At 40.5% G+C, this 21,403-nt stretch overlaps 1 long non-coding RNA gene across 1 annotated transcript in view; it reads left to right on the forward strand.

Annotated features, from left to right (window-relative positions):
• The window catches only part of LOC115278874, a 39,459-nt gene extending 30,652 nt beyond the window's left edge, over positions 1 to 8,807 (forward strand). The window contains exons 3-5 of the long non-coding RNA XR_003903102.1: positions 2,612 to 2,879; positions 3,437 to 3,558; positions 8,555 to 8,807. This is a non-coding gene — a long non-coding RNA (uncharacterized LOC115278874). The remainder of the gene's footprint in view (positions 1 to 2,611; positions 2,880 to 3,436; positions 3,559 to 8,554) is intronic.
• Positions 8,808 to 21,403: the final 12,596 nt, after the last annotated feature.

The raw sequence follows: 21,403 nt of genomic DNA on the forward strand, positions 1-21,403 counted from the left end.
CTGCGTTTGTCATTACCTAGAAGATATTGGTCCTCTTAGTTGAAGATACTGATGATTCATACCTGTGGGTGGGGCTGAATAGATGTATGATGACTATTCTTTTCCACCTTAGGCCACAGAGATTTAAAACAACAATATGGTTGGGCTATATGCTGGTCTAGTTGCTGATTGACTGACATCAATCATAGCCCCAATTCTCTCCCTCCTGTTTCTCTACTCCTTGCAATGTGACTCTTTGGCAACTTGCACCAAGAGTGAGAGTCTATTTCCCAGCTGGCCTTTGACTTGCTTGGGCCACAAGAATGCAGCAGAAGTAATGGGGTGCCTGTTCCAAGCCTGAGCATCAAGTGTATTTCCACTTCCTTTCTTGGAATCCACCATGGCTCCTTGCCTAAGTCCATGCTAACCTGCTGGGGGATGAGCGATCATGTGGAGTAGAGACGAACCATTCTAGCTGAGGCCATCCCAGACCAGCCAGCCCAAAGCTAATGTACCACCCAACCACAGATGCATGGGCAAGCCCACCAAGATCAGCTAAGCCCAGCCTGGATGTGCAAAAACACTCAGCCAACTTGTGGTCTCAGGAGAAATAATAAACAGCAGCTGTTTAAGCCACTACATTTTAAAGTGTTTTTTTTATGAAGCAACAGGTAACTGAAAACGGTGACTGATCCCCTTCATTTTTTTTCTTCCTCTCCCCCCCACCCTCCCGGCTGACTGTCAGATGCTCAGAGTCAAATCTGAAGGCCAATCACAGAATCTATGTTTATTCATTTATACATATTTATTGAACTCTTTACAGCTAACATATTTGCAATCCTCTTTCCTTGGTAGAGAATTTTAAAAATTTAAGAACCTGTTGTTTGCCATGTTAGTTCTAAACCAACTCAGTCTTCTGTCTTAAATATTAGGTGATTTCTACTTACCATCAGATTAGAAGAGATGACCCTAGAGCAAAATTGGCAAATGTTGTCTATAAAGAGCCAGCTAGTAAATATTTTAGGCTGTGCAGGTCATACAGTCTCTGTCACAACACTGCTGTTATAGAGCTCAAGTGGCCCTAGACTACATGTAAACAAATGGGCATGGCTGTGTTCCAAAAGAAACATAATTACAAAAACAAGCAGTGGATAGGATTTGGCCCTCAGGCCATAGTTTGCTAACCCTTGAGCTAGAGAATCTGCCTGACTATGCAAAAACATCTTCATCTATACCTCGATCCCATCAACTTTATTGTTATTCAGCTCAATCACTTTGAAAAACAGAGAAATTAAGTCCATTTATTTCCTGTATCAGAAGACAAGAAGGGGCTTGCTTCTCTGGAGCAGAGCTATACGGAGACTAACAACATCAGTACCATGGCAAGTTCTACAGGGAACAACGGAAAAGTCCCCAGCCACCTAGTCTGTGACTAGCTTGTTGAGTCAATGCTAAAGGCCAGGGTGACACAAGTGATGTCTCATTTGTTTTCTTTCATTTCCCAGCCTCTAATCTCAAATACTCGTTTAACAAACTCTGTATGTCGCAACGAGGATGGATCTCTTGTACTGGCCTACTCGGAGTTTCCTGAATGTATTGTGCTATTTCACGGCTCTCCAGCTCTGCACACAATGTTCCTTCTGCCGAGAACACACTTAGTCCTCTTCTCTTACTGGCTAACACCCACTCGCTGATCAAAACGAAGCTCCGTGATACTGCCTCTTGGAAGACTTCCCTAAGTGTTCCTCTACCTCCTCACCCCCAACACACAAAGTCTCAGCATTCATTCTACCAAATAAATAATGAAAATAGTTAATGATGCTTATATGGTGCCAGGCTCCTACTAGGTGGCAGACACTGTTCAATATAGTCGTTTAACTGAAATAATCGGCATTCTTGCCCAATTCCCCAATCCAATCATACATTCAAAAACATTTGTTGAGTACCTCTGTTTTGCGAGGCAAAAAAGACAAATAAAACACAAGGCTATAAAATACAGAGTGTAAGCCTGCTGAGGACACATACTGCATCTTATTTGCTTTTTACATCTCAACATGTAGCAGCGTCTGGATCTGAGGTGTTCAGATTAATATTAGAAGAATGAACGAATGAAAAGAGCTGACACTTACATAGTACATAGTATGTGCTGGGCGATATTCTAAGCTTTTTAGATGTCTAAACTCATTGAACCCTCATAACAATTTTATGGAGTAGCTGGCATAATTATTGATTTTACACATGGGGAATTGAAGTCACGGAGAGTTTTTAAGTCACTTGCCCAAGGGCACACAGCTGGTATGTGACAGAGCTGGTTCTAGAGCCCATTTTCATAACCATTGGGTGAAATGAAAGTCTGAGTGACTCAGCATAAATCCATTGCCACTCCTGAAAAAAATAATTCAAGGGCTGCACCTTTGAGAGCATGGGTGGTCCAGTGGTAGCAGCTATGTGCCTGGGCTTAGGCGTTCAACAAAATGTGTTCACGTTTGCACTCAAGCACTCAGTGTAAGTGAGCAAGGTTGGTGGAAGTGTTGATGGTGCCTCCCAAGCGTACCCTCACATTTACTCATAGCACATTAAGGTTGCCTTCTGACTCCAAGTTGATTTCTCCAACGCCCTCTCCTCCTCGCAGGCAGGCATGCATCAATGGTTGAGGAATGACTCTGGCACTCATCTGCCACATGGCTGCTGTTTGCATGCTTCACCTGTAGCAAGCAGGATTACAGAGTAGATCCATCTATGCTGGCCTACTCCAATGGACATTTAGCATATCAGCACTTCGAAGAAGACAACACAGGAGTATCCAGTGCTGGTAAACCTGGATAACCATGTGCATTATTTTAAAGGATTGCTGTCAGTCACTCACTGAGGGCTTTGGAAGTCCTCCTGGAGCCCCCCAGGTAATCTGCCACTCAGTGGGGAGACACAGACAGGGAGAGACAGTGAGTGGCCTGCAGCTGTCTCTGAGGACAGGTTTGCTCTGTCAATAAAGAACAGAGATTTCCAATAGAATTTTGCTTCTGAAACAAAAATGGGTTTGGAAAGTTTTAGGTTTGAGAATTAGAACATTAGGAAATGAAAATGATCACGAAGTCCCCACAGACCTTTGAAGTCCACAGTTCCGCTGGGTGTAGAACAAATGTGCCCATTCTTCTGCCTCTAGGCAGTTGCCTTAAAAAAAATTGAACTCTTTTTTACTTCTGTTTTACTACCTCTGCAATTAGGTAAATAGGAGGAAGCAATTTGCTTCATAGCCTCCATCGATGGCCTAGAGCACCTAACGAAGATGTGCCAGGGCCAGGACTAGCTTCCACAAGCTTCCACTTCTTCGATGGAGGCTCAACAGAGGCCGAAAGGAATTCAACACTTTAAGAATTGGCTCTTGCAAGCAAGAATATATGGAAATGTATATGGATAGTATATGGAAAGATATTATCTTCTCCTTTCTCCTCTACAGGCTTTCCTCCCTGTCAAGAATTAACCATGGACTCCTCCAGGAAAGCACTGACTGCTTGGCAGGAAGACCTGAGAAACATTCAGTTGACCAGCATTTGTGGGCACGTCCAAGTGCATGTTCCGGTGCGTGGGTAGAATTTATCACACCTTATCTTCCAATTAAAATAACCCAAATGTTATTGTAGTTATAGCCCTTTTCATAGGGTTTAAAGCTTAATAGTTCTCTGCTTGCTTCATTATGTAAAACTTGCATTTTCCCATCCAGGTCATAAACTCTTTGAGGGCAGGGGTCATGCCTTTACTTCTTTTGAATCTTCCAAGTTGACCAAACACAGAGTAGAGGAGCGCACTACTGGGCGGTCCAAAGGGAATGACCCCGTGACGGGGTCTGAGACTTGAGTGGTTTCCGGATCCCCTTCCCCATCTAGCTGGATTCAGACCTTCGGAAAGCACTGAAATCTCTGAGCTGCAATTTCTTCAACTCAAGATTCCCCCACTTACCTTACGGGTTTGTCGGGAGGATTAGATAAGATCACGTACGTGAAAGTATTTTGTAAACCAAGATTTGCTAGCTACTGAAATGTGAGAAATCATCAGAAGGGGAATGTAGTAGACATCAGACTGATTTGTAATGATAAAATAGTGTCTTCCTCTCTTCCCTATATTCAGTTCTTCAGAGGTTTTGCTTCTCAGGAAGCAAAGCCACTCTACATCTTCCTGATACTGTGTAGAATGTTCCCTAGTGCATTTCACCCTGTAGATATCTTAAAGTTTGATTGTAATTTGAGCAAACCAACTAAAAAGGTCACAGAGCCTGCCATGGTCACATCTATCACATAGGCCTTCTGCAGACTGATGCATTTGTAACCCACTAGAGTTCCAGAGCCTTTTTTGTGTCACATCTGCCTACTCAAACTATACCCTAGGCAAGGCTTATGTATATTTCTATATTCTAGCACATACTTGATACATGGGAGTGGCAGATCATTGCCCTAAGCCCAGGCCAGCTGAGAACAAAATGAAAAAGTGGCACCTTATATGAGAAATTTTACAAAGAGATGACACTATGAAACAGACTTCTAGAATGGTTCACTTATTTAGAGTCTTTATTTTCTACTTGTTCTTAGCAAAGAAGACAATCTCTGTAGTAACAGAATTCTGTAATAGATTAGAAAACTTGCCTTTCCAACGTGGTTATTCCTCAAATGCTTCTGTAAGATATCAGATTTAGTCACAGGGTTTCTTCTCACTTAATGGGGGGGAAAATGGAGACACCAAGACATAAAATCAGTTGTATATTCTAGAGATTATTATATGGAGTTTTGGTTCCCTGTCTAATACTCTCAGTCCTATATAACATGAAAGAAGAAGTGGAGAACCGATGACTTGTTTTGTCATCTACTACTGAAATGGTTTCATTTCAGTATTTTCAGTTAATTCATGAAAGCTGTATGAGCCTATTTTTTTCCAAGTTCAATCACAGAGTATCAACTGCAGGACTCATATACAGACTTGAGCCATTTTGTTGATATACTGAATTCAAACCAATTGTGATCTCCATTAATGAACATATTTATGATACCCTTTTTATGGGGCATAAAAAGAGAAACCTGTTTTTCAGCATTAACTGAACACAAGAACAGTTTTCAGAAACCTCATTTCTATTATTTTAAAACTTATTATATAAAGTTTCAAACATACCCAAAGGTAGAAGAATAGTAAAACTGAACCCATTCTTATGAACCTATCATCCAGCTTCAACATAAGGCCAATCTTGGCAAGCCTCATTTTTGTTTATTTTTAATTTTAAAAAATGTTTATTTTTTCCGTTTTTTTAAAAAGTTTATTTTGAGAGAGAGAGAGAGAGAGAGAGAGAGAGACAGAGGGAGGGAGGGAGGGAGAGAGAGAAAGGCAGAGAAAGGGAGAGAGAGAGAATCCCAAGCAGGCTCCACACTCTCAGCAATGAGCCCATGCACCATGATTTCATGACCTGAGCTGAAATCAAGAGTCAGACACTTAACTGACTCGACCACTCAGGAGTCTCAAAAGTAATTATTTATTTTTGAGAGAGAGAGAGCAAGCAGGGGAGGGGCAGAGAGAGAGGGAGAGAACACGAGCGAGCGAGTCCCAAGCAGGCTCTGTATTGTCAGCAGTGAGCCTGATTCGGAGCTTGAATTCACGAACTATGAGATCATGATGAGCCAGAATCTGGTGCTTAACCAACCGAGACACCCAGGCTCCCCTATCAGACACTTTCCTTTCTCCTTCTTGTATCTCTCTCACCTCTCGTGAGGCTGACATGGGGTCAGCTCCTTGCACAGTCCACACTAGAGGAAAAATACTAAACAAGAGGAGGAGGTGGTAGATTTTAAATGTATTAATTTATTAATTATTCTCTACCTGTGACACAGTGCCTCATTCCTTTTGACTATCATGTTGTAGGAAAATAGTGATAATGGGAAAGGAGGCATTCCAACAATAGAACTGACTCTTTGTCCCTTTGCCCCAGTGATGTATAGCAAGTGGCAGAAGGAGAGGTTATTCCGTCCTTGATCTGAAAGAGAGAGAAAGGCCCAGCACAAATACTGTAACCCAGATGTTTCAAGGCAGAGAGTTTCTTGTTTGTAATATATTACTCGTTTATTTGATATATGTATATATCAAATTACATATATATGTAAAATATTTTGCAGAGTACAAATAGCTTGCTGTATTATTGTTCTAAGATTTATCAAGATTCATACAAATTTGTTTAAAAAATTTTTTTATGTTTATTTATTTTTGAGACAGAAAGAGTGTGAGCAGGGGAGGGACAGAGAGAGAGGGAGATCTAGAATCCGAAGCAGGCTCCAGGCTCTGACCTGTCAGCATAGAGCCTGACGTGGGCCTCAAACCCACAAACTATGAGATCGTGAGCTGAGCTAAAGTTGGTGTTTAACCAACTAAGCCACCCAGGCATCCCAAAATGCATACTGATTTGTAGCCAAATCATACCTAGAGGGAATCTAAAATAATAATAATTTTTTAAAGTAAATTAGAAGGGCACTCAGTTGGGTGAACATCTGACTCAATTTTGGCTCAAGTCATGATCCAATGGTCATGAAATCAAGCCCTGCATTGAGTTTTGTGCTGAGCTTGGAGCCTGCTTAAGATACTCTTTCTCCTTCTGCCTCCTCTCCCATTTGCATGCTCTCTCTAAATAAATAAATAAATTAATTAATTAATTAATTAATTAATTAATTAAATAATGGGACACTTGGGTGGCTCAGTTGGTTAGGCGTTTAACTTTGGCCCAGGTCATGATCTCATGGCTGGTTGAGTTCAAGTCTCATGTCGGGCTCTGTGCTGACAGGTCAAAGCCTGGAGCTTGCTTCAGATTCTGTCTCCTTCTCTCTCTTCCCTTACTCTGCTCGTACTCTCTCTCTCTCTCAAAAATAAAATAAGCATTAAAATTTTTTAAACAAATAAAAGAAGTAAATTAGAATGATGAAGTTGTGTAGAAGTTACATGGCTTTAACAAAACTTAGGTTTCTTCTTTTACATTGTTCCCCATGATGGAACAGCAAAATTCCTATCTAGATGGTAACGCTTATACCATTTGCTTAATTTTAAGGTCCTTGGTTGCTCTTGGGAAAAAGTTTACTACTGTGGCATGAAGTGAAAGGCATAATTTGAAGCCAGACTAGAGGAAAAAGGCATCTTTTAGAAGTAATATATTCATGAAAATGTACAGGTATCAAGAAAAGCTTAATAATTTCACCAAGTAATATAACGCTAAATTTTATATGCAAGTTCCTTACAGAAGTATAACAAACTTTGTAGAACTTAAGCCTTCCATGGAAGAGGGTTTTAAAACTTCTTTCAAAGCCCATACAATGGGAAGAGCCAGCCACAGAATGCTGCAGTGTTACCCACTGTTGTTATTTGCTTTATCCACCGTGATAACTGGCTTTGCAATCAATAAAGACTTAGAGAAAGGTAAGGATGAACACTTATCATATTTCCTTCCCATGTGGACTTCTAAAATCCAGAACAATAGCTTTCCTTTTTCCTCCAGTAATTAGACTCTGAAAGGAATCTGGAAAGTGCTGCACACAGGAGTGGTGTTCAGTCCAAGCAGGGCTCATTTCCAGCTCTGCTTGAGTTCGTTGCTGTCTACGTGTGATGTTGAAGGGAGTGAGGAAAATAAACTTCCTTAATTATTATATGGTGCCAACGACTTGACTTTACTTAGAAGAAATAAATTGCATTTCTTTCTCAGTATATTCACCATGAATCTCTGAGACGCAGGGACATGGTTATTCTGTCAGAAAAAAAAACCCACAATTATTTAAGAGAACTAAGTACTTCATGTGAAAGCTACCAGCTTAACAGAAGGGAGGGAAATAACTCTCAAAATAGGATCAAGGAGTAGGGGCACCTGGGTGGCTCCATCCGTTAAGCCTCTGATCGAGCCCTGTGTTGGGCTTTATGCTGGGTATGGAGCCTGCTTAAGACTTTCTCCCTCCACCCTTCCCCTCCTTCCCTCCCTCTCTCTCTCTCCCTCGCTCTCTCTCTCTCTCTCTCTCTCTCAAAGAGAAAGAGAAAGAGAGAGGAAGAAATAGGATCAATCCAGTAAATCAATCATGGACTTGGCCGTGCAGGATGAAAGCTATTGTGGTATTGGGCCCAGAAGAAAGGTGCTGGCACCAGACGGTCTGTTCTGCAGCTTGCTGGCAGTGACCTTGGGCAAGTTGCTTCACCTTCCTGGGTTTTGTTTCTTTATCTATAGACTGGGGATCACAATGGCTAGAAATTTTATCTTTTACAATTATTATTATTTCTCCCAGCCTAGCATTTTCCAGCTCGATGTCCATCACCCTCTACAAAGCTGCTGGCACTGCATGTAACTGACTCTAGGTGGAGGTACCAGGCCATCCGATGGTCATCACAGGGGTCACAGGGGGAGGGTCAACAGCAGGAATAGAAGGTTAACCTCTCTCAGATTGGTGTCCATGGGACGGTGAACACAACGCTGTCTGCAGCAGAATGCAAGAGCACCAAAAAAATTTTAAATGGATGAATTGTTACTTGCAGGAAAAGAAACAGGAACTATGTTTCCAATTATTCTTCATTTCAGACAACAACTGGCTGTTTCCGCCGGCTGGCACAGTAGCTGAATGGGGAATACTATTGAGGAAACTCTGCCGAAGAACGATGAATGCAGGCCAGTGAATTTTCTGACACAGTCCCAGCTTTATTTTTGCTTATTGCTGGCAAGCTAATACGAGGGACATTAAAAAACAAGTGACAAAAACTTTATAAATAAGGTTTAAAGGACAAGAAGTCTCCTTAGCCCCCCGAAATATAAACATTTTGTACCAACAAGGATCGTTTGTGATATAAGACAGACTCTCTAAATTTAGCTGTTAGAAAAAAATTTTTAAACCCCGCTTAATATAAATCTTTAAGAAACCCCCATAAAATAAAACATTTCTTAATATCATAAAAGCCGAACATTGAAGTACTTAAAAAATAGATTTTTTAGTGTTTATTTATTTTTTGAAAGAGAGAGAGGGTGGTCAGGGGAGAGTCATAGAGAGAGAGAGACAGGATCTGAAGCAGGCCCCACACTATCAGGGCAAAGCCAGATGCGGGGCTTGAACCCATGAAACATGAGATCATGACCTGAGCTCAAGTCGACGCTTAACCTACTGAGCCACTATACTTAAAATATTTTAACATAAGGAAAAGGTAGAATTTTCGTGTGCAAGCACCTTAATACATGAAAATATATGACCCTAAGGATACTATTAGTTGTACGTTTTAATAATTATTTCATATCAGTAAATTATAAATATGTAGGCCATGTTATAAATTATAAACATTCAATATGTTTATATATCTTTAATAAAATTAAGTGTAATAAAATATTAGACTTATAAAACATAAAAGTTTTATCCTTGAACTTAGGGAGAAAGAAGAAACAACTAAAGGTAGTAAGTCTCTCCCACTCATTTTAGACCTCAAGCACTTGATAAACTGATGTCAACAGTGAATGAATGGGGGGCGTGTTCCTTTGCTTTGGGGGACCCGCAATATCATCCGCAGAGTGATCTTTATGTTTTTGCCTATTTTTCATGTTTCATCACAAACGTATCGATGTACAAATAGATAAATTCAGGATGGTTATTATTTTTGGTCCAAACTATATCCTAATTCATGAGCTATTCCTATTTCCTCTCAGCAGTATCTTACTGTATCAGTCCTTCACCATCTTTACTCATTCCTCTCTTTAAAAAGTTTTGTGTGACTACAACATCGGCTCCCAACTTTCTGCTTAGAATGAATTTCTTGCTAAACTCTACACACATAAATATTCTTTCTCAGCCTCTGCGGAAGCTGCTGTCATTCACAGAAGCTCCCCCTTCTTTCTGTGTATAAGAGAACATCAAGCTTAGGAAGTTTTTTTTCCAACTATGGGGTTTCAGACTTACTCAGATACAATGCAAACAATGCCTTACTTCCCCAGCAAAGAAAGAGAGAGTGCCCATTTATCTGGAGACAGAGAGAGACAGAAACAGAGAGGAGAGAGACAGAGACCAGACTTCCCCTGTCCAAACTGTACTAGAAGTAGAAATTCTGTACTTTTGCAATCCTGATGACTAGCACAATGCTATCAGGATTACATGGATTGTTTTTTACTCAACTTGGCAGATAGTGGTACATATTTACTGGATTGAATTGATGAAATCAGTGTTAGGAACTACATTAAAATGATTAGAAGAATTTTTTTTCTGGTCAAGTTTTTGTTTTCATCCCCCAAATTGTCTTCCTAGAATTTGTTATGGGTCTATCTAATCACCTAAGGCACAGGATCATCTTGTGTTCCTGCTTCCTTCCAACACACAGATGTCAGATGCCTCATGCTGCCTCATCCTTATGATGGGAAGATATGCTCATCATGTCTAATTTTAAAGGATAAAAAAGGGTTAAGAAGAACAGAGAAGGGGTTCTGAGGAAAATGCAACGTATGAAACCAGCAATCTTTCTGTCCGTGTAATTTGTAAAGCATTTTTTGAATCTGTCCTGTCCCCTGTTGTTTTCCCTGCATCAGGCAGGGAACTCAGTTATGCCTATTAAGGACTCCATCTGCCTCTGAAAAGAACAGATCGTTTAGAGTGAGGTTGTGGAGGGGGAGAGATGGGGATTAAAAGTCTTTAGAGTTTGAACAAGAAGAAAGGTGAAAAGCGAAAATGAAATGTAATTGTCAGTTTCTTCCTCAAACATCAGTCTGGTTACAAGATAATTTGCAGTAGGCAGCCACGTTTTTTACAAACCTAACTAGCATCATCATTCTGGGACTGTGATGTGCCTCTCTTCCACTTGCTGGTCAATATCTCACTCAGAATCCAATCATGTACAATGAGTCACAATGCATGACTCAAGATTCAACTAGCTACGGTATTTTTCCTCATATTAGATTTAATGTTTCTTCAAGATTGGTTTGTAGGAGTGTTCCTTCCCCACTCTCAGGTGGCTATAGATTTTTGTTACATTGCGTTTGTCATATGAATGTCTGTGTGTGTGTGTGTGTGTGTGTGTGCGTGCGTGTGTGTGTGTGTGAGTAAAATACCATGTGTACATATATAGTGTTTGAGTAGTGCTGTCATCATAAACACAAGTTTAAAGAAAATATTGATTTCACCAGTTCACCCAAGAAAAAGACAAATGAACTAAAACAAATACCATATTACAGAATGCATCTGATTTTATTTTTATTTATTTATTTTTTTAATGTTTTATTTATTTTTGAGACAGAGAGAGACAGAGCATGAGCAGAAAGGGGAAGAGAGAGAGGGAGACACAGAATCAGAAGCAGGCTCCAGGCTCTGAGCTGTCAGCACAGAGCCCAACACAGGGCTTGAACCCACAAACATGAGATCATGACCTGAGCTGAAGTCAGAGGCTTAACCGACTGAGCCACCCAGGTGCCCCTGATTTCATTTTTAAAACAAATAATTTTTACTCAAAGTTTACAAATTTGATTCAGTCAGTTCTCATATGCTAGGGATCAAAATCTCCCTCATCCATTTGAATTATTCATCATAGATGTCAAACATTACACAAAGATTTATGGGGAAATTAATCCTGTGGATCAAGCACATGTTGCTGTTCCCTAAATGCATTTGACAGCATTTCCATCTTTCAGTGGTTCCTGAAAAGTCTAACAACAGGTTTGCAGAAGCCAGAGCCTTCCTTGCTACAGTGATTGCAGGAGGCATTTCCATGGTTTTTCATGGTGTGCAAGATAGGTACATTTGAATCCATATCATCTAGCTTTGCTGGGTCTTCAAGTAAATCACTAGCGAATCCTTGTGCAGCTAGATTAATCAACCCTGAGCCAAATCCTTCCAAGACTCTTTATTGCTTCTGGCCAAGCGTGAAAGACTCACAGTCCTAGGTCTTGCATTCATAGCCTTTCTCCACTGGCCCCAATCTGCACCCCTACTCCATCCTTCTGGGCTGGTCCCACTCACATCCTCACTCTTCCCCAAACACATCCTGTACCTTCCTGCCTTTATGCATTGTCTCAGACTGTTCTTCTTACCTGGAAGATTGTTTGCTTTTTGCTCTGTGAACCCAACTCTTACTCATTCTTTTTGTAAATTTTCTATTTTTTAAAGAAATTATGTTTTATTTATTTTTTGAGAGAGAGAGAGAAATAGAAAGAGACAGTACAAGCAGGGGAGGGACAGAGAGAATGGGAGATACAGAATCTGAAGACAGGCTCCAGGCTCTGAGCTAGCTGTCAGCACAGAGTCTGATGTGGGGCTCAAACCCACGAACCGTGAGATCATGACCTGAGTCAAAGTTGGATGTTCAACTGACTGAGCCACCCAGGCACCCTATAAATTTTGTCTTTTTTAGTTACACAAAATAATGTGTATTGAGAATGGCCACATTCTCTTTGGAACGCTCTTCAGTCAACATGCAAGTATATATACAATAAAAACTGAAGGTCCCTGTGAATTCTAGCCCCTCCCTCTACTCCCCACCATCTGCCAAAGGCACTCCTCTCCTCCCAATTTGCTGGCTCTCCTTCTTACTCTTTCTTTCTGCAATTAATATAGAAATGCAATTTTTGTTTATTTTGTTTTTAAGTAAGTGGAGTTGAACTGTATAGTCTGTTCTGGGGCTAACTTCCTCCTCCTCAAGGCCTCTATTAAGTTCCTCCTCTCCTCTGAGGACCCCCCTCACTGCTTTAACCCCTCCCCACCTCCCCCATTACCCTGCCTTGAACATCTTACTCTTGATACCCATGGCACTCTATTGGCTTCTGATTCATCTTTATGATATTGGGTTCTTTAACTTCTTTATGTGTGAGAGTCTTCTCACTGGGAGGCAAAGTCTTTGAGGGAAGGAGCTTGTCTTTATCCTTTGTGGTGTTTAGAATTGTGTTACACACAAAGTGGTCATCCAAAGCTAGTTTATTGAGTAAGAGAAGTCCAGGTTCTCCAAGTCCTATCTAAGGTGGGCAAGCTGTGCTTAAATGGAGAGAAACAGACAAATGTACTGTGATGACATCCTTTAGAGTTTCCATGGCCCCTCTACGAATTCCTCCCAATCTTTTCTACATGGTAGGCGGGTACATTTCTACATACCAGCTGAGAAGTGCAGCAGCTCTGTGACCAGTCAAAGGGCCCAGGCAAAACTCTTCTTCTGGGACCTCTCAGACCAAGGACAGCTCCACCAGCTTAAAAACCCTCAGAGACAAAGGCATTTCTTACAGCCAAGGGAAGTTTGCAGTGCAGACTGATGGAGCAAAGGATCACGAACAAAAGCACAGATGACCCAAAGAAAAGTCAGTGTCAGACTTTTAGATCTAAAATTTCAACTCTCATGGAACCACTTCTCTGCACAGCAGCCGCGGCAATTCAAAAAGCCATTCGCTTTTCCTTTTAACATAAAAGCTGTAAAGTCAAACTTGGTGTTCCTTTTTAGAAACGTGATTTTCTCAGATCATAGAGGAAGCAACACAACCAATATGACATTCTCGTGTTTCATTTTAAATGCTGTCTCTTGAATAAGTCGCTAAATACTTCTATGCCTCAGTTTATCTCTCTATAAAGTGAGTATAACAACAGTGCCTACACTTTTGGCTTCTGAGCATTAAAACGAGATAATCAAGTGCGGTATGTGGCAAAGTCTGACTCACTGTAAGCACTCAAAAATGTTAGCTCTGATGAGGATGATTACATTATGGCTCCTCACGTCTATGTTCAGGGGCTGAAAGGTTTTTCTACCAGGGATTTCAGCCAAAGAAGGCACACAAGAAAGAACACTGTTGAGCTGTTATAATGGTGAATATTATGAGCAATATTTCTTGGAAAATGCTATTCAATTCCTTCAGTCTCATTACAATGAATTTGCTTAGAATCTTTATTAAAGTATTGTTTGAAATAAATGGATTATAAAATGCAAATATATCATTTTTTGTTAGAAACTTCCTCTGAAATAGTATTAGTCATAACTGGATTTTACATTCCTTTTGATATCTTACATGTCATCTATTAATAGTGTCAATTCTTGGGGTGTCTGGCTGGCTCAGTCAGTTGAGTGTCTGACCCTTGATTTCAGCTCAGGTCATGATCCCAGGGTCTGAGTTTGAGACCAGCATCGGACTTCATGCTGAGCATGGAGTATGCTTGGGGTTCTCCCTCTCTGTCTCTGCCCCTCCCCCCATGCTCTCTCTGAAAACAAGTAAACTTAAACAAAATTTTTAATAGTTTCAATTCTTAAGTCCAAATAACCAGTCAAAAGGATCTAACTTAATATTTAATAACTATTTTGTTTTTATCAAAAAAGTTGCTGTTGGTTTCAAAGGAGAGTTTCTAAATCCTTCAACTGAGATCAAAGGTCGTTAATCAAAACAGATAAAATCAGGGGACCCTGGGTGGCTCAGTTGGTTAAGTGTCCAACTTCGGTTCAGGTTATGATCTCACGATCTGTGAGTTCGAGCCCCACATAGGGTTCTGTGCTGACAGCTTGGAGTCTGGAGCCTGCTTATGATTCTGTGTCTTCCTCTCTCTGCCCGTCCGCGTGCTCTCTCTCTCTCTCTCAAAAATAAATAAACATTGGGGGGAAAAAAGATTTTAGTTAATAACTGAATCCTTAGAAAAGTGCAGATAACCAACATAGTTAAAACTCTTCAAATTTTTGGTTTAGGGTCTCAGATCATTATGGAGACCCACCCTGTAACTGAGTCCACACTGTGGGCATTCACAGAAAAAATTTGAAGCAATGAGCCAGTTACTTCTGATACAAGGACACCAGTGGTTGGGGAGTTTCAGGTTGAAATATTCAGTTATGCAATTGTTTATTTCACCCGGGCACTTTCTATATAGTAAATCAGTGTAGACTAACTGAATATTTAAGATGCATTCATCAATGTACAGGCTAAGGCCATAGGATTTGAGGTCAGAAAGATAAGCGTTTCGATTTCAACTTGGTAACCTCCCAGGTAGGTAGACTTGGGCAAGCTGTGTAACCTTCTGAAGCCTCAGTTTCTTCATCCCTAAAATGGGACTAACACTTGTTTTGCTGGCTTGAAAGGATAACATGAGGTGATACATAGAGTTTAACTGACAGGAGGTAGACATTAAGTAATTTCTTTTTTCTTTTTAACTGCTTCAGAGTCTAAGCTGTGATGATAAACAAGTGAATACATAATGTATCAGACGATGATGAGCCCTGTGGAGCACATGGGAACCCTAAATGTCAGCCAACGGGGAGAGGGGGTTCTACAATAAGAAAGATGAAAAGGGAGATGGAGACACAGATGAGGCTTTAGCCTCAGTTCATGCATATAAATATCGTCAAGAACCACAAGCAAGTTGTGCTCTTTCAGCTTTCATTGTTTCATACTGTGGCCATCACAAACAGGAGGACACAGCCTATAGTTATGCAGACAAGTGGTAAAGAGGAAAAAGCCAGGAATGAGGAGGTGGGGGAGCTGAGATTGGGGGCCTAATGAGCTGTGGGGCCAGCCATTTGTGACAGTCGGTTCTGAAGGCAACATCCATGGGCCTGGAAACTCACACTTCCTGTTGGTACCCAACAGTGCAGTCTAGAGAGTGTGTTTGGTTGTAGCAGCAGTTTCTTTTGATGATTAAAAAAACTATATTGCTTTAAAAATAAAATCACCATGTTTATAGGAAGGATATGACAAATACAAATCAAAGATTTAGAGAAAATAAGCCACCTAGAATCCCATTCATGTAATGCATTTAATATCAACATTTCCTCCTAGAGTTTATTTCCTCCTAGATTTTCTGTGTGCATATTTGAAGATAACTGAATCGTACTATATACAATTATGGATCCCATGTTTTTGTTTTTATATATTTTTATTTTTAAAAATATTTTTAATGTTTATTTTTGAGAGAGAAAGAGAGACAAAATATGAATGGGAGAGGGCCAGAGAGAGAGAGGGACACAGAATCTGAAGCAGGCTCCTGAGCTGTCAGCACAGGGCCCCACGCGGGGCTCCAAGTCACAAGCTGTGAGATCATGACCTGAGCTGAAGTCAGAACTCAACTGACTGAGCTACCAGGTGCCCCTGTACTTTAAATAAATTTTTTTTAGTGTTTATTTATAGTTGAGAGAGAGAGAGAGAGAGAGAGAGAGAGAGAGAGAGAGAGAGAGCGAGCGCATGGGGGAGGGGAGAGAGAAAGGGAGACAACATCCAAAGCAGGCTCCAGGCTCTGAGCTGTCAGCACAGAGCCCGATGTGGGTGGGGCTTGAACTCAGGAGCTGTAAGATCATGGCCTGAGGCGGAGTTGGATGCCCAACCTACAGAGTCACCCAGGTGTCCCTACGTATAACATTGTCTCATAAGCATTTTCCTTCTTGCTAACCAGGGTTTTATAACTATCCTTTTAACACATGAATAATGCCTTGTTAAATAAACAAATAGTAATTTACTTGTATTACTAGATATTTAGACTCTTCCCAATTTCTTGATATTGAAAATATCACATCAATACATATTTTCCTGTATATTTTCTCTTCCATACTTTAGATTACCTTCTTAGAATTGATTTTCAGAATTTTCAAAGCATAAAATGTTCCAGGATGTCAACATTTTATGACTCTTTATATATACTGCCAAATTGCTTTTCAAAGGGATTATATCAAGGTATAGTCCCAAGAATGATGTGTGAGAATAACAGACCTCATTGTACCCTTGAAAACATTGGACTATTACATTATTAATTTTTTTTTTGCAGTTTTAGTTTCCAGGGTGTGATAACAAGCAAGTAAATAGGTGGCATATCAAATGGCAATAAGTACTGTGGCAAAGAGCAAACTGAGGGAAGGGAAAGTGATAAGGGGTTAGTGGTTGCTATTTTATATAGAATGATCAGGAAAGACTTTTCTAAAAGAACAGCATTTGAGTAAGAGCTGAAGGAAGAGAAGGAGCAAGATATAAGAATCATCTGAGGGAAGATGCTCTTAGGCAGAGAAGAAAGGCCCAAGGCAGATTTATGTTGAGCAGCCCTGGAGGAAGCACAAGCCATTCCTGTGGCGGAGAAGAGGGGTGTGTGGAAAGAGAGGTGAAAAGGAAAGTGGGCAGCCAGGACATGAATGGCTTTACCAGCCTCTGTAAGGACTTTTTTTTTCTTTTCTTTTCTTTTGGAGAGAGAGAGAGCGAGAGCATGCTTGTGAGTGGGGGAGAGGGGCAGAAGGAGAGAGAGACAAACTTAAGAGGGGTCCATGCTCAGTGTGGAGCCCAACATGGGGCTTGATCCCGTGACTCTGGGATCATGACCTGAGCCTAAATCAAGAGTCAGATGCTCAACTGACTGAGCCATCCAGGTGCCCTATAAGGACTCCTTTTATTTTGAGCTAGATGGGAAGTCACTGACGGGTTTCCAAAAGAGGGGAGTCAGGAATTGACTTTTGTTTTATGTGATTAGCGAATGTGTTCAGAATAGATGAAATATGCTCAAAAGCAAACTCAGCCTCTTCCCCAGAAAACCTCCTACATTCTCAGCATCTCCATCCTCTGATTCATCAGTGCTCAAAACCTCAGTCATCTTTTGCATCTCAAAACCAATTGTCACCAAATCCTGTCAATCCTCCCTCCAAAATGTCACTTGCATTTGCCTCCTTTATCCATTCCTATTGTCTAAACCCTACCACGATCTAACAGATCCCCCCATCTTCTATCTTTCTGCTCACCACTCATACCACTCAGGGCTGTCAGAGCAATTGTCCTAGCAAAGCTGATCATTTATGGGTTTGTCCTTTATTTTTGCTGCCCTCTCCCCCAATAAAGTCCAAATTCTTTAGGATGGAATTCAAATTCTACCACAATCTGATTCTAATCAAGCAGTCAAAACTTATCTCACATTATTATTTCAGAATTAACTGTGTCTTCCCGTCTAACAAGTTTCCTGAACCAGCTGTGCACTTTCTTATCATTCACCTTTGCTTACATTATCTCCCCTTCCCTTCCAGCTCCACCCAGAAGTCCTACCCACACTTCCAGGATCACCCCAAACATCACTTTCTTCATGAAGATGTACTGAATCTTCCTGGCTGGACTTATGCTTATTTCTTTCTTTGCTCCCATAAGCTCGACTTCATTACCTACACATTCTGTACCATATTATACCTGAGTATAGTAAGTTTCTGGAGGATCCGTGTCATAACTACCTTTGTATCTTCTATAGCACTTAATACAATGCCTTGAAGAGGGGCCCCTGGGTTGCTCAGTCATTGAGCATCCCACTCTTGATTTTGGTTCAGGTCATGATCTCTTGGTTCATGAGATTGAGCTCTATGTCAGGCTCCATGCTGACCGTGCAGAGCCTGCTTAGGATTCTCTCTCCCTCTTTCTCTGCCCCTCCACCACTCATGCTCTCTGTCTCTCTCTCAAAATAAATAAATAAACATTAAAAAACAACAATGCCTTGAGGATATTAGATATCTAATAAATAGTTCTATAATTTAAATCCTCCAAGGCCTTGTTGCTAATTTGTTGTTGAAACAGAACTAGGATTCAGGTCATCTGATTCTTGGCTCCGTGCACCTTTCCGCATACCAGTCTTTCGGATTTCTTCTCTCTGTGATTTATTGTCATCTCACCTGAAGTACATTTGAAACCTCTAAGGAATTTTAACGAAGAATGATTAAACAAAGAATAAATGGTGGTATTTATTTCCCACGCAGTTATTTAAGTTAAATTGAACCTAACTTAGGGGAACTAAAAGTCTTTGGACGCGCTTGGCTGGCTTCGTTGGTAGAACATGGGACTCTTGGTCTTGGGGTTTTAAGTTCGAGCCCCACATTGGGTGAAAAGATTACTTAAAAATACAATCTTCAAAACAATTTTGACTTTGAATCTAAAAATAAAAGTTATAAGACATGCTATGTACATATTTAGAAATTTTTTAGCTTCTTAGAGTTTGATTTTTGAATTGCACTTAATCTTTTAGGAGCCAAGTCACCATGTTTCTTGGTAGCTCTAAATGTGTAGGCTGGGGGCGGGGGAAAGAAAAAAAAAAGTGTGTGTGATTTGCCTTAACACCTGGAGCAACATTTCTAGCCCTTAAGAATAGGAGAGGGCTTAAACATTTGGGATGAGACCTGAGGCAAAGTATAATACCCAAGTCTCCCAATCCTCCCCATCTTGGGAAAATAGCTCAAGGAACTGCCGTTCTCAACTAGACTTCCCTTTTGGTAGTTGAAGTTAAATAAGTAAATTATATTCCCACCTGTGTTATACATAAGTATATGTAAAATAAGCATAAAATTAAGTTATAGTACTTAAAATATAGTAATAGCTAGCATTAGTAGGCACATAGGAGATTTCTGTTTGAGCGATGAATGTGAGTACCTTGGGGAAATGCAGACTTGACTGAATTAAGACACATGTTTTAGAGGATGGCTTAAGGTAGCAGAGAGGGAGAAAGAAAATGGAATGACTCTTTCTCTCCTAAATAGTTTTGCCTTCTCTCCATTGCAACTGGGAAGAGGTCAGCACTGCTCTGAAAAATGTTCCATTGAGGTCTTCACAAATTCAAACGAAATGGGATGAAATTAAAGCCTTCTGTTTTATTGGGAAAAAAGGACTAAAGTGAAGCATGAATTCATTTCCCTCGACTTCCATGAATTCAACTCCCTCTGAGGGTTATGGCAGCAACTGACCTGCAGATCTGATGAAAATTGTAATGCAGGATCATGGAAGGGACAGTAGTTTCACCTACCTTCTATCGTTGGTGAGTAAGCCCCCAACCACTCCAAACAAAGAGTTAGCATTTAAGAAACTTTCCCATAAGCAATTTCCCCCAACTGTAACCTAAATTCTACCTTACAGAAGGATATGGACAATTTTTTCTTGAGCCCTACAAGGAGATGTGAAAATAGCTTTTTGCCATAGCTAATGATCATAACCATTTTCTGTATCATAGGGGTTATATTTCTGGATCATGGAGAGACAGCACAAAGTAATGGGTACACATTCAGGCTTGGAGACAGAGTGGTGCTTAAACCACAGCTGTATGATCACTGGCAATTTACCTAAGCTCTCAAAACCTCAATTTCCTCACCCATAATGTGAGGATGATAATACCATCCAGCTGATCAAATTACTGTGAAGAATAGTCTAGAACAAGTGCTGTCCAATAGAAATATAATTTGACTCTACAAATATGAGTTACATATAGAACTGAAAATTTTCGAGTGGGCCCATTAAGAAAAGTGAAAAGACACAGGTGAAATTAATTTTAGTCATCTATTTTACTTAACATATCCAAAATATCATTTCAACATGCAAAAACAATTAGTGAGATATTTTACATTCTTTTTTTCGCACCAAGTCTTTGAAATCTGATGTATATTTTACACATACAGTTTATCTCAACTCAAACTAGCCACATTTCAGTGGCTGTTAGTAAACTATAGGTCTAGAAAAAGGGTAAGGCATCTAGCATTATGCTAGGCATGTAGTGAATGCTAAGAGGTTGGCGCTTCCAATATCATCATTAATATTATTCTTAGAGAGTAACGTCATCTTCTCAAAGCCTTTGCTTTTCCAGACTGACTCTAATAACACTATGGTGCTACTAAGGTTTACCTGGAGGGACTGGGTTGTTCAAGCCTGAGGCCTCCATTTACTTAGAGGGCAATTTCTTCATGGTCGCTCTCTTTCCTGTCCACAAGAAGTGGGATCTGCCTGGAGAATGGGTCTGCTGAATGCCAATGACTTTCAGGTGCTGACACATTAGACCCCAAGAAGTAGGCATCACCCCTCACCTGCTACCTTCTCGTAAAAATAGGACAGGATAGGGCATTTGCTAATGCAACCATTTGCTCTTATATTTTTTCCCTTATAAATAGTAAGGTGCCATGCTGTATTCAAAAGTTGACTTGATAAGTTAAACATTGTTACCATATAACCCAGCAATCCCACTTGGTATACCCAGGAGAGTTCTAAAACGAATCTGCACAAAAACGTTTACACCAATGTACATAGCAGCATTATTCAAAAAGGCCAAGAAGTAAAAGCAACACAAATGTCCACCAAATAATGAATAAGTAAACAAAATGTAGCCTATGTGTATAAGGAAACTTTTTTTCTCTTTTATAGTTTATTGTCAAGTTAGTTTCCATACAACACCCGGTGCTCATCCCCACAAGTGCATGGAGGAGGCTCCATGACCATCACTCCCCTCCCTCTCCCCCGCTCCGCCATCAGCCCTCAGTTTCTTCTCAGTATTCAAGAGTCTCTCATGGTTTGTCTTCCTCCCTCTCCCCAACAATTTTCCTCCTTCCCCTCCCCATGGTCCTCTGTTAAGTTTCTCCTGTTACACTTAGGAGTGAAAACATATGGCGTCTGTCCTTCTCTGCTGACTTATTTCACTTAGCATGACACCCTCAAGGCCCATCCACGTTGCTATGAATGGCCAGATTTCATTTG

This window comes from Suricata suricatta, chromosome 2, assembly GCF_006229205.1.
Source record: "Suricata suricatta isolate VVHF042 chromosome 2, meerkat_22Aug2017_6uvM2_HiC, whole genome shotgun sequence".
Lineage (NCBI taxonomy): Eukaryota > Metazoa > Chordata > Mammalia > Carnivora > Herpestidae > Suricata > Suricata suricatta.